Consider the following 14,319-nt stretch of genomic DNA (forward strand, 5'->3'; position numbering starts at 1 on the left):
GTTTGTTTTATTTTTAAGTGTATGTTTGTTTTCTCAGAAAAGATGTCTTAGGAAACAGTCCAAAATTAAATTTAAAGGGCTTCAGCTAAATTTGAGATGTCCACGAAATTCTGGAGACATAAGTTTCTCATTCCTACTGCCCATAGCGATAATGGAGGAGGATGGGGCTATTTAACCCTGGCCACTTCTCTTCTCACTGGAAAGGTCAGCTCGGGCTGTTTGACCTTGTCCAGGTGGTGGGTGGACCCCAGCTTCATCCATTGGGCTCTGGTAGTCCCAGGTCGTCAATCAGATCCACGTTCCTCACGTAGCAGGGCACGTTGACGTGCGCAAATTATTAAATAATCATTTATTTGACAGAAATTGTAGCGTACGAACGTTGTATTCGTTTTTACAACAAACTCAAGCGAATTAAAGAATCAATACAAAACTCGTTACACATAAGTTCTTTATAAATTTGACGATTATTTAAATGATCCTAATCCGTTGGATTGATTTGCTTCAGTTTAAACTAAATATGACTCAAAACTTGGCGATTAAAAAGAGTGGCGGAGAGTTTATGGCCAGTTCTTCTTGTTCGATCTACGCCCTTGACTTGCTAACTGGTAGTAAATGTAAATTTAGAATAAATTTAACATCTTTTCTGTTGACGTTCATAAGTGTTCTTTGTTACATAATATAGTTATTTTGAGTTTGAGCTTACATAAACATTATGGTACAATCTAAAGTTCGCACATAATGGCGTGCAAATTTGTCTTAAAAGAATAGTTACAATATTATGAGTATCATTCATTCTAGTTAATTCTTATTAAAATTAATAAAATATTTTTTTTTATTAATTTTAATAAGAATTATTTATATATATATATATCTATTATATTATTACTTTATCAAAAGTATATTAATTACAATGTGTCACGCAAATAATCATTAATGGAATACGGTATTTTCAATTTTCTTAACATATATATTATTACTTAATAATAAGAAAAAAAAACAAATTTTAATAGATTGGACCTTTAAAGGTGGCAGCATTTTCTCGCTGTACTGCGAAATTTAAGTTGAGCGAGGAAGCTAATATGTTTCCAACACACAAATATACAAAATAAAAATAAAAAAATCAGTGGTGCTACAACCTCTTTAGGTCTTGGCCTCAGATATCTGTATCACTATCATTTTTAAATCTAATAGGCAAGTAGGTGATCAGCCTCCAGTGCCTGACACACGTCGTCGACTTCTTTGGGTCTAAGACATGTCGGTTTCCTCACGATGTTTTCCTTCACCGTTCGAGCAAATGTTAAATGCGCACAAATATACAGTATTTACAATATTCTTAGCCTTATATATTAAATAGTAAGTAGTAATAATAATAATTAAAACTAATTAATAGAAAATAAAAACAAAATGAAACATTTCGTCGCTGTATTGCGATGGTTACTCGTTGAACGAGGAAAGTGCCTATCTGGTGTCACCGGTGCCACCAGACACCAACTTGAACCCCACGGCCCAAGAGTAACTCTAATCGGAGGAGGACGAAATCGAAGTTGTAGGAAGGCCTTCTATAGGTACGTACAGTATGTCTCAAAAGAAAGTTCATATTTTGTTGATCGATTAAAAAAATAAGTCATACATCAAAAAAAGTGACATAATGTGATAGACAAGAACGTGGGCGGGGTCACAAAGACTCAGATATTCTTAATAGGAGGAAAGATTTGCTGTCGTTAATTTCTCCAAGAATCCCTCCACCGCGGACAAGATACTCACAATTGTGCCTCGTACGAACTCAAATTACCTAAGAATATATATAAATATAGGATAATTTGTCAATGTTCCAGATTGATCTCACTAAGATAGTAATTGTAATGATATTTTCTACATCACCAAAGAGTGTGCGAGGAAATATTTCAAAAGGTGGGAAAACTTTATTTTGTTTAGTAGTAACACTCTAGTTTTCTTCGCAATATTAAGTAATCGTTGGCGTTTGTTTCATGTTATATTTCAGTTTTTTTTCAATTTTTCTAAATGTTTTTGGATGTACTTACTTATGTTTTCTGTTTTATATATATTGATTATATTAAGTGTTTTGTTTTATAATGTGTATGTTAGCTGTAAGATTACTAATAAATTATCATGTATTTCCGTTAATGGAAACAAAATCTTAGATTTATGATTAAAGTTAAAATTATTGTCGTGTAGATGTTTTGATAACTATAAGTTTTTGTTATCTGAATGCATTTTTATGTTTTCAAAATCTCTTGTATTTAGCGATTTCATTGGAAATTTATTATTAATTTAAGTTTTTAGATTCATTAATTCAGCAATGAATCTATAAGTTCGTTCTATCTATCTGGATTAAAACGACAAAATTTAATCAAAATTTAACTCCAAGAAGGTCTGCGCCTTTTGTCTTACCCCCGAAGACTAGCCTCGGAATAATGGGCGTAGACATTTTGTTGGCTAAATTATTAATGAATCTCAGAAATGCACGACGGTACACTTGGCCGCTGCTTGCAACTCCGGCGCAAACTTGAGTCTCCTAACCTCAGGTGGGCTTCCTGCCCGTTTGCTCCTGTTCTATATTTAAAAAAAACTTGAAATACAAGGACGGGTTAATCTGTCACCCGAACGAAACGGCTCGCCATCTCACCCTGGAACAGTATGTACAAATTTCACCATATTCTAGAGCTAGAAGCAGTACCAAATTAAGCCAACGCGAGGCCTGTAGCAAATTTTATCAAGGGGCCCTCTGTAGCAATTCTCAAGTTTAGGGTATGAAATAAAACAAATTTTTGGATTTTATATCGGCAAATATATAAGATACTTTTAATTAGACTTAATTAAACCAAACCATGGTTAATATTCCAAAATGTGAGATGATTAAGGAGTGTTTATTAAAAAAGAAAAATCTGGCCGCTTGAAAGGTAGATGCTAGATCAGGGCCTGATTAACCCTTAGGCTAAATAAGGCTGCAGCCTGGGTCGCGACGATCTAGGGGGCACGCTGAAATCGCTTCTTTGCTAGATCCTATGCATCATCCTCTGCATATTTCAACTAGACCGAGATAAAACTAAATGAACTGTGAACTGGATCTACAAGCAGATGGGAGATTTCAGTATGCAAATTAGATGAAGAATCGACGGTACAAAAAATCTGTCAAAAAAATAAATCAAAGTAAATATACCAAAATAGATGAGTGTTAATGTTAAAACATGTCTACGTAGGAAACAGTAGAAGTTACCTTCTACCATGGTACCTAGTCAAAAATAACATATATATATTTCCAAATACAGTAGGTATATACAATATACTTAACTTATTTAGTAATACTAATACATGATAAATAGAAAATTTTAACCAATTTAGTAATGGTCTTTATGGGTATTTCCTCGCTATATTGCCACTTGAACCTTACATCTCAAGAATCTCTAGGCTAAAAAAGGAGCAAATAACTAAATATTTGAGCCGTTTAATATTTTCTTCCTGATGCCTGTGCACTTGAAGCCCAAGACCCAAGAGTCTTCAAAAGTTGGACGCATGGCTCTGTCAGCTTTTGTGTCAAAATTTTTACATTATCACGATTTTAATTACAATTATGACGTACACTATCAGATATACAAAACATATGTTATCTTTATCAATTCATCAATAAATATCAGTTTTATGTTATACGATTAATAATTACATGTTCTAAGTGTGGAGTGTGCGGTTATGTGATTTAATTAGGTAAGTACATTTTTCGAAATCAACTATATTTTCGTTAATTTATTTTCTTGCTTGCATCTTTCATCTCTGTGTCTGTCATTTAAGTTTCTATCTCGTGTCACAGAAATACCTGCCTTGAAAGTTGTGCAATAAAACTTTATTAACAACAAACACACACAACGGAATGTCCAATGCTTTTCTCTTTCAGATTTCCATTCTTACTACTTTCCAAATACAATACATATTTATTTAATGAACAAAAATCTTACATTTTAAAAGATTAATAGTAATTCTTATATACCTAATAACTAACCTTAAAATAAAATAACTAAAATATATTATTAAAAGGAGTCCCTTTAGGCAAGGTTCCGAAGATACTGGCAGCGTTCCCCCTTTGAATAGCTAGACTAATTCTTTGTCTGATGTAGCTGCCAGCTCTTCGGTCTCCTACGACATCGACTACCTTCAAACTCAAACTCAAATCTTTATTGCATTCCTTATGTTAAAATTTAACACATGACACGATATAATTTTTTACAATAAGAACCTTGGTTATGCAATGCCAGCAATGTTGTGGGAGTGCATGCACCACCATAGCTGATACATTTATATTCTTACATTATTTATTTGCTTTGGCTTCACATTACGAAAAGGAGAATATACTTTTATAAAGGAAATTAAAGTCTATCGGTCAGATTCTCAATAACAGTGTAATAACACTTCTAATATAATAATTTCTTTGAAGATCTGGTAAACCTCAAGTTATTTGCGTCGCTCTTCAAACTTTCCGGTCACTTGTTATAATATATTTTTATTGAGGAGGTCAATGGTCCTGATTGATGCAATCCCAATCTGGACTTGGGTGGAATTAGTTGGCCTTCACGAGAAGGTTTCAGAGATTAAAGAGCCTTTGTATCTTCCCTTTTTTTAAACATGTATTACGTTTATATATATATATATATAGGACTTTGTTTAGAATGAAGGGAGGCTTGCAAGATTCAGTATTTCCTATATTAACTATGATTCCTAAAAAAAACTGTGGCTTGTAAATACGGCAGTGGCTAATTAAATTAATCGTACATTTCCGTTCCTTTAAGAATCCCCATAGACTCTTGGGCCGTGAGGTTAAAATGATAATTAAAGATGAAAGTTGGTGACACCAGACATGGTGCTTTCCTCAACGAATAAGTATCGCAATACAGCTCGCTGTGCCATAGGGACCAAGATTTTTTAATTTGGTTTTGCTTTTGCGACTTTGTTCCATGAAGCTAGCGAAATGGTAGTCAAAAACTTGTGCAAGCGTTCAGAAATATTGTGTTATTCATGTTTATCTGTTTCATTATTATCATAGTTACCTATTAGTTATCCGCCGTTTCACAACTGCGCGTTTTTCAAGGCAGTTCTTGCCGCGCACCACCACTTTGTGGTAACAGCTGCCCATTGAAGTATTTCCGAACCAATTCGACTTAGGGTCCTTCAAAGTGAGCGTACCAATTCTTAAAAGGCCGGTAACGCACTCACGAGCCCTCTGGCATCGAGTGTCCATGGGCGACGGTATCACTTAACATCAAGTGAGCCTCCTGCTCGTTTGTCCCCTGTTCTATATTAAAAAAATAGTAAAGTAATTGTATATTTTATAAATAATGTTTAGCTTATTTGTACCACGTCATTCATTGTTCGGCGTGTTAAAAGAAAGCTTTACATAACTTTATATAACATTGTTAAAGTCGGTTTACGGATAGTTTAACGTGACAATGTCCAAAACATTGATGAAATGATTGCATATACTATAATAATTTTATGAATTATATTATTTATTGAAATATCACTATTTTGTATGGAAACAAAGAAGTAGTGAGTCCTCGGACGCATAGGCCAAATAGTCAAATGAAGCGAGAGCGATGGGACAGTGAAAAAAATGGTCATTGTTAGATCTAATGGCAAGTTGGGAGTTGGTGATCAGCCTCCAGTGCCAGACACACGCCGTCGGGATTTTGCTTCTAAGATATGTCGGTTTCCTCACGTTGTTTTCCTTCACTATTCGAGCTAATGTTAAATACGCACGAAAGAAAGTTCATTGGTGCACAACCGGGGATCGAACCTACGACCTCAAGGATGAGGACGCACGCTTGATTTTCTTGTTTGGCAATCACGTCAACAGTACACAGTATTATTTACTTTTTTACACATATAACCCACACATTTTCTATACTTTAAAACAGGATTCCTATAAATATTTTTTTTACGTTTATGTGCTATTATTTTTTAGAGCTTTGCTTACTTTCAATGGAGGGTTAAATTGCAGTAAGTGTACCTGTGTTATACTTATTTATGTTTGTAATGAAAGAAAGTGGAATCTACAGATGCCTTACTTCCAATTTAGCTAGCGTAATTTTTATGTGATTTGCGAATTTGTTATCTTGATAGTTCTCAGGGTGGGCATAGATTGCGAAATTTTATTATAAAGTAATGGGTTTCTAAATGCAATGAATTGTTGGCCAAACAGAGTCCTTTGCTTTTTTTATAAACTGTTTTTATATAATCTGTATTCTGTAATGAAGTAATTTCTGGATGTAAAAAATAATAAAAACATGTGTGTATTATGTACACGCGTTGTAGATAAAATTATTTAATACACTGAAAGTTTTATTATAACGCATTATCTAGTTAAATTAAGTTTAGTTAAATTTCACAAAAAATATTTCTATATTATTAAAGAATTTGAAATTTTGATTTTAAAATGTTGACTATTCTAACCTTAGGGTGTCGGTTTTTTGTGACGGTGTTAAAATTTACTCTCATCATTTCTTCCTAAATATAAGAAGTATAAATTTAAAATTATATTTTTTTTTGCCAGCCATTTAAGTGCTATTAGAAAGAAAGAAGGAAAAGTTAATCTCGTTGAGATAAAATACCAATATTTATTTGTACAATCAAGAAAACAGTATTTACAATTTTCTTAAGCTACAAAGTAATAATAAAAATTATTAAAAGGAAAATCAAAGCAAATTTAAATATGTAGTTTGGTCTCTGTGCAGGTGTACCTTTAACACATTGAATGCTTAAGTTATGGATAAATAAATAAATAGATACAATAAATTCAATTATTTTTATTAAAAAAAACATTTTTCGCATCCGAGTGCTCGGCATACATGTCGAGTGCTGAATACTCGGATCCGAAAGCTAGGGATGGCAATGCTTTAAAAAATGAACGGCACGCTTGCACGGATCCGATTGGGCGGCACCACTACTATGGCCCCGCTCCACTCGGATCCGAGGAAATAGCACTTAATGTGTTAACACTGGCATTTCCTCGCTGGCATTTCCTTCTAGATTTCAAACTTAGGTAATGTCGTTTAGATATCAAAATAGTGAATCATTTATTCACATTTTACGACCATCGTAAGCACATTTATGAACATGTATTTTACGTTATCATTTATTGCTGATAACATTAACATTTAATTTATAATGTAATAGCAATGTTACTTTGATTTATGATAAGACTTTTAATAAAAACAGAAATTACATTATAATCATTACCACACCCTTTTTCCTGAAGTTAGAGAGAATCGATCTCCACTTGCTACAAGCTTCCATTCATGATATTTACCATGATTGTGGGTACTTTTGACTTACCTACCATGGCAAGACCTGGATTTGGTTAAAGGGCACGGGCAATCCACGGGCGTCTTGTATATCCTACCACTTAAGCATTCCCTTTCGTATGCTTGTCTCGACCTGTTTATTTAATATTTTTCACAGAAAGTTCTCCATTGACCCAACATATTATACGCAAGTATTCTTGTAACGAAATTTGGATTTGTCGGATTCTCAATATTCTATTTCTTCTTCTTCTTTCTCAATATTCTTCTTCTTCTTCTTTCTTCATTATATTCTATTCTATGTTACTGCATTTGGTTCTTGGCTTCATTATGCAATCGTCTGATGATTCATCTTTTAGACGAGAAGGTTTTCTGTGCTTGACAAGTGGCTCTGCGATTTTCACAATGTCCTTCAAAAACAAACAGAGCAGTACGGCCGAATCCAATAATTAATCCACAAACTTAGATCAGACCGTAACAGTCGATCGATTTCCTATCTGCATCCCAATAACAAAACCCTACGTAGACAATCCATTGTAGTAGTTCCGTAAAGAGTAAATTTGTTCTAATATTACTGGTGACGGTTTTAAATAAAAAAGAAAGTCCTGAAACGCTTATTTAAATATTTCACAGTTCATTTCGGGGTCAGCGGGACCCATAATTAAAAAAAGGGACAGTCCCGTTCAAAAGGGGACGTCTTGTCACGTTTACGTTCACGTTTACGCTATGTGACACCGCCGCCCATGGACACTCTCAATGCCAGAAGGCTCGCGAGTGCGTTGCCGGCCTTTGGAAATTGAAAAAGAATTTGTACGCTCTTTCCTTCCGCATCAAGGATATTTTGTTGATTTTCGTTCCCATTTATATTATTTATTTACAAAAAAATTAAGCATGTTGCGTGTTCCCGAGTGGGTCAGATAGTCAGATAGTCTTTTTCACGCAGACAGTGGAAAAACAAAAATTATAGTATATCCACATATATTGCAAAAGTAAACTTATATAAAATGTATTCTTTGTTTTGTTTCTCATTTCCCAACCATTCCATCACAATGTGCCACAGCTAAGCGTGGTAGGGTGCAGCAAGTTCCAAACAATTTTACTCTGTTCACAAATACTTCATTCTTGTGAGATGCTGTAATACAGCCACGGTTACAGCACTTGGTCAATGTTCAAATGAAATCTACCTTATTAATCACCGATGTGGGTGCCTTTGATGAAATATTATTTAGAAAGACCTTACGTATTGACACTTATACATGCATTTCTTCAGGCTTCAGGAGATTCCTGAAGTCGTAGGTTCCCGGCTGTGACAAATAGATTAAATTTATATGTGCGGCTGTGCGCATTTACCATTTGCTAGAACGGTGAAGTTAATACCTTACCTTAGACTCTAAAAGTCGACGCCGTGTGACGGCATAAAATACTGATAATCTATAGAGGTATTATTATTATTATGAAATTATTTTGTAAAATTAATTAAACATCTCTCAGTGATTTGGTGGATGGAATTTAAATTAATTTAACAAGGGCGTCGTGCTAATAGGATTAATGATGATAAATGTCGGCGTGATTCAATGTTATTAGATTTTAATATAAATTACCTATCAATAGATAATAATTTTTGGTGTATTATCAAATAGAAATCAACTTTGCGTAGGAATTTTACGAATAATACCGGTCTGGATTTTATCTACGTCCGAGGTGTGAGGTGTCTTGACGTCCGATGATGAAACTCAGCGGCAGGTTATCAGAACTACTCCTATGACAATCTCCATGGGAAATGAGGTAGGCCACGTTGCGTTCTACCGCATTTACCATGGAGAGTGGGTCAACGCCTAGGAATCAAGCCGCACGAATAGTGGCTGGTCGTAGACAATTCGAATCGCTCTACTTTAAATACAGACAAGCAGAAGGAGCTGGTACTAGGCCCTATAATAATTATAAAAACAACATTTTATGCCAATAAAAAAATATCTTCACATACAATTTATTTAACAAAAAGTTGCATATGCATAAATATGTTCTTCATTGTATGATACGCTTTCGGTCGCCCTCTGGAGAATAGAGAAACCTAAGCTGCGAGAGTAAGCATGGAGTGGGAGCTTTGAAGCTGGATAATACAAGCCGATATAGCAAAAATACTGAATAATTAGCTGGTAAAATCTTCTGGAGACGATGGCAAACGGCGGATGTATTTAATATGGAATGATGGTCTTTGGTATGGGATGCTATTTGTAAAGGTTAGCCCATCTTACCTACCTATCCAAATCTGACGCAAGAGAATATAAGACTCTCTCCTCCTTGTTGCCTTTGGAGTAGTCTTGCTGTGGTTAATTCTTCTTTCTTTCGAGGCACTTGGGTGATGAAGGTATTACGATTTCCTTCGTGCTCATAGGAAGTCGGTTGGTGCTCAGCGCTAAACTAACTACGCCTAAGAGACCAGATATGCCTGAGGAGACTGATATGAACTGTTAGATAATCAAATCATACAATCTAGAATCGTCGGCTAGATACAATATTATTAGGAATTAGAAATCACTGCTCAGCTAATCATTATTAATTACTGTGATTAGCACTTGCAAGGGCGTCGGTGTCAAGCAGGGGGGGGGGGGTAAGGGGCAGTGGATCTAGGTACAAATAGTATGTCATAAAGCAAGTAAAAGCGTCTCTATACAGAAAATAAAATAGATACTTATCATTCATAATTTTAGCTGAGTTTCATTATCGGACGTCGATGTTGAATACGAGATTCAATACGTATCACATCGATGTCCGTCGTTCCACATCTGAGCTGAGTGGTATGAAGTGTCTGAAGTATGACCGGCTTCGAGTCCTTTAAGAGTGTACCAATTCTAAAAAGCTGGGCAGGAAACTCGTGAACCTTCTGGCATTGTGTGTCCATAGACGACAGGTTTTTCCGAAACAATTCGACTTAGGGTTCTCCAATGAGCGTACCAATTATTAAAAGGCCGGCAACGCGCACGCAAGTGATCTGGCATTGACAATGTTCATATGCGGTATCACTTAACACCAGTCGAAGCTCCGTTTGTCAGCTGTTTCGTAGAAAAATTCAATGTATTCAGAAATTAGATGGGACTTACAGTTGTCCAATCTACTTAACCTTTGCAAGACCAAGACTTGGTTTGGTTTTCCACCGCAGTTCTCCATGAACTCGGGGATACTTAAAATGGTTGTTTGCGATATCAAGGGCTAGAAAGCTATCTCCGACACTATATCTTTATATGTTAACAGAGTTCACAGTAGCGATATTGTATATGTTTTAATACTACATATATTATTAGATATTTTTATTAAAAGTAAAATTTCAGAAATCAGTTGCTAATAGGTATTTCCGACATATTACGAATTACGAGCTGTATACGATGTTCCACAACTGTTCGTTTTGAATTTTTCCTCTCAATCATCGCACATGTTACAACGGCATCATTTGTGTATGTAACAGAAAGGATCTCGTGAAAATAATATATTATAATGTAATGTAAATGTAATAACTTAAGAAGATTAGCAAGATCCATGCAACTTTCTATGGAACTCTTTGTATAGGAGTAGCAAAAGCTAAGTGTCTCCAATACAATACATACATATCAAGTATGGATTAATATGAATTAAAATGGATGACCCCAAAGTATAGAAAAAAAGAGAGGATTTTTAACTATTATTAATTTTTATTTATTATAACTATGTCAGGATAAGAATATTGTAAATGCTGTATATTTATATGTTGGAAATATGTAAATTTAGGATCTCTTTGGAGTCAGAACGCATTTAGGATTGATTCTCGCAATAATATGACTCACATATTATTACTAAGCAACTATATATTATTAGAACCCAAAGCTACATAATATACTGATGACATATATAATTAATGTTTAAATATTTCTACGAATCAAATCTATTATTATCATTACATTGATTTTTGATGTTTTAATGTGTAATCTAATCAAAATTATGTATAACTTTGCATGTTTGTTTATAAAGATAAAACATTTCTATAAAATCTCAACTAAAATTTTGAGTTTTATTTATTTCAAACAAACTTTTTAAAAGTTTAAACAATTTTAAAAAGTTCGGTCCCTGTGGCAGTGTTACAATTCTCACTATGGCTATACTCATTCCTCGAAATCACCAGCTCTGGTGCCACCACCACTATCTACCAGGCGCCAAGTTCAATCTGTATAATCTATGCACTTGGGAACAAAATCAAAACTAAAACAAATAAAAAATGCTTCCTTTAATGTGTGGTACTTATTCGTTGAAAGCACCAGGTCTGGGGTCACTGGTACTATTAATCAGGCGCCAACTCCAATATTTGTCTTTTATTATACGTAATATAACATAGCTTTTATTCACTTCAAGAAAACACTTTTTTACCGGATTGAAGCTATGTATTATTGTAAACTTATAATTAAATAAATAATAAAAAATAAAAAAAAGTCTTTATTCATTTTAAGTTGGTACATCTTTCTTTTCATAGTGTAAGATTTGGGAACCCTTTTAAGTAAATATTCCTGTGTTAGGGTTCCCAGCTCTTCCATAACACACTTAATTACTTAAAATATCAAATTATTTAATATTATTTTAAATTTATCCGACGTCACTGTGACCACGCACGCTGTAAAGCACGCCATAAATTTAAAATTATGTTAAATAATAATTATAACTTTACAATAATACATAGGTTCAATCCGGAAAAAAAGTGTTTTCTTTTTAAACTTCAATATTTAATTAGCTGTGCACTTGACCTATACAATTTCTATATTTATTAGAGTTCTGCGATTTTACTTGCATCAATTCGTTAGACGATATTCTAAGACCTAGATTTTTCTTATTTGCTAGACATTTCGGTTAGTGATACAACTTACTTTAATTAAAGTGATATTTTACTGTTCCAAGGCTCAATATTGGTCTTGACTTTAACGTGCGACTCTCATCCATGGAAGGGAGAACCACTGTGCACGAATAGAGTTTTAATATGTATTTCGCATTCGCTCGTACTTAGACCCAAACTTGGCGAATGTCAGTTGCTTGTGGTGGCGTCCGTGCGTCGATGGTGATATGGCGATGGTGCTGAGGCTGGCCATGATCATGAAGCTAATCACTACTTGTGGTGACTGGTCGTACTTGAATTCGTGTATGCGGTGATTTTAGTTGTTTCTACTACGTATTTGCGTGTTGTTCCCACGAGTATGTAAATGCGTGCTCCTATTTCACCATGCCTTCTGCTGATAGAGGACAAATCTTTGTAGTTAATTTATTTTATTATTCTTTTTTACTCCGAATGTCATATGGAACACGGTGTATTGGTTGCAGCTAGTAACAAACGTTGTGTGAAAGAAAATAACTTGGCGATTATAGTCTTTTGTTTCTTGTTTATTATATAATATGAAAACTGTTGCAAAAATTTACCATCAAAGTTATTGACACGCTATTGCTAACCAAAAAGGCTACGGCGTTCATTTTTAACATTTAAAACTGTTTATTGTTTGTAAATTAAAGTCAGTGCTGTAGCTACCTTGGGTCGCACCCGGTGCAGAAGTTGGTGGTGTCACCCCATCAAAAGTAAAACGCAATAAATTGTATATAATAAAGCATATGGATCATTTATTAAAAGATCGCAAGTATGGGTCGGATAAGCTCCCACGACAGCGTTAGGATCTTTTGCGGGAATCCCCTAATTCTACATAGAGCTGAGCTAGTGCCAGTTGAGAGATCGGGTAAGTGTCACTCCAAAAAAGTTGACGCCCCCTTTCCTACGTCACTGAATTAAGTCACTTCTTTATCAATTCTTGATTTCAATGCAATTCCCAAAAAGGTATACATGTCAGGCACAAAAATAAAAAAATGAAAACGTGCGCCACTCGGCGACTGCTGCGGTAAAGACTTTTTTATTAACTTACGCAATTATATAGATTAATCAATATTTATACAGTATTTTGTTTCTTTGAATTCAATCTACTACGTGAGACGCAGTTTGTGTTCTAACGCGTATTGCCTGCACCTATATTACGTCATAGTGTTAGGTTTATTTTCGTCACTGAATTTCTTTTTCGGTCGCGCTTAAAGCCCGCGACGAAATATATGCAATTGCTTAGTAAAAACGTAATTGCAGATGGGTAAAATATATAAATATGTAGTTAAAAAGCGTTTACAACGACATAGTTTAGAACAACATACCGGTTATATTGACCAAACTTAAAGGTCCCGGCTGAATTTTATTGTATTAGGTAGAACCACGTCGTCGGCTGTTAGGCTGTTATGACAATCGGTTTTTACGACCAAATATGTGTAGTCCCTTGGATGTCGTTTAGATTTTGACTGTACATGTTTTTACATGTACAGTCAAAAAGCCAAAAGGCATTCTATAATTTTCTGGGAAAAACTCACTCGATTGTGCCTCGGGACTTGGTCATTTCTCCAGTCTTTGTTATCTAGACCATTTTTATTTTCCTTGAAGGAAGATTATTAGGCAAATATTTAACCAATTCATATTTAAAGAGAAATGAATCCTAAGCTCTTATTAGATTTTTTCGCCAAAAAGCAACCCATTTAATTTTAATTTCATTTATCCATAAAAAAAATATATATCCTTCACTTAAAATACTATCACAAACGATGTAGAACTGTTATCAAATTTTTACACGTGTCTTTTGCAGGTTTCTAAGTCATAGAAAGAATGTCAATGATTAAACAAGTATCAATAAAAATCAATGGATTGAACGATATACGATCATATACAAAGTTTTTTATTCAAATGTTTTTAACATTCGTAGTATGTAATTCAAAAAACGACACTTCTTGTATCTGACAAAATGGCGGCCATGATACAGATCTCTTAATCAGTTAAAGATAATATTCACTTTGATAAAACCGCAAAGTTTGATGATTTTTAATTAAATTTTATATTAATCAGTCGGTTAGTGTCGTTTTTAGTTGAAGACCACGAAATGGATAAATAATTATGAATGACGGGACAGTGTTTAAGTTTAAA

At 34.3% G+C, this 14,319-nt stretch overlaps 1 protein-coding gene across 2 annotated transcripts in view; it reads left to right on the forward strand.

Annotated features, from left to right (window-relative positions):
* Positions 1–3,658: 3,658 nt before the first annotated feature.
* LOC110993397 (mucin-2) overlaps positions 3,659–14,319 on the forward strand; it is a 33,723-nt gene continuing 23,062 nt past the window's right edge. Inside the window, exon 1 of one of the 2 annotated variants that reach the window (XM_045633997.1) lies at positions 3,659–3,723. The gene's annotated coding sequence lies outside the window, so the exon portion shown is untranslated. Of the gene's footprint in view, positions 3,724–14,226; positions 14,245–14,319 lie in introns of those variants that run through there. The other variant, XM_045633998.1, reaches the window with a different exon arrangement.

Source organism: Pieris rapae, chromosome Z (assembly GCF_905147795.1).
Source record: "Pieris rapae chromosome Z, ilPieRapa1.1, whole genome shotgun sequence".
Lineage (NCBI taxonomy): Eukaryota > Metazoa > Arthropoda > Insecta > Lepidoptera > Pieridae > Pieris > Pieris rapae.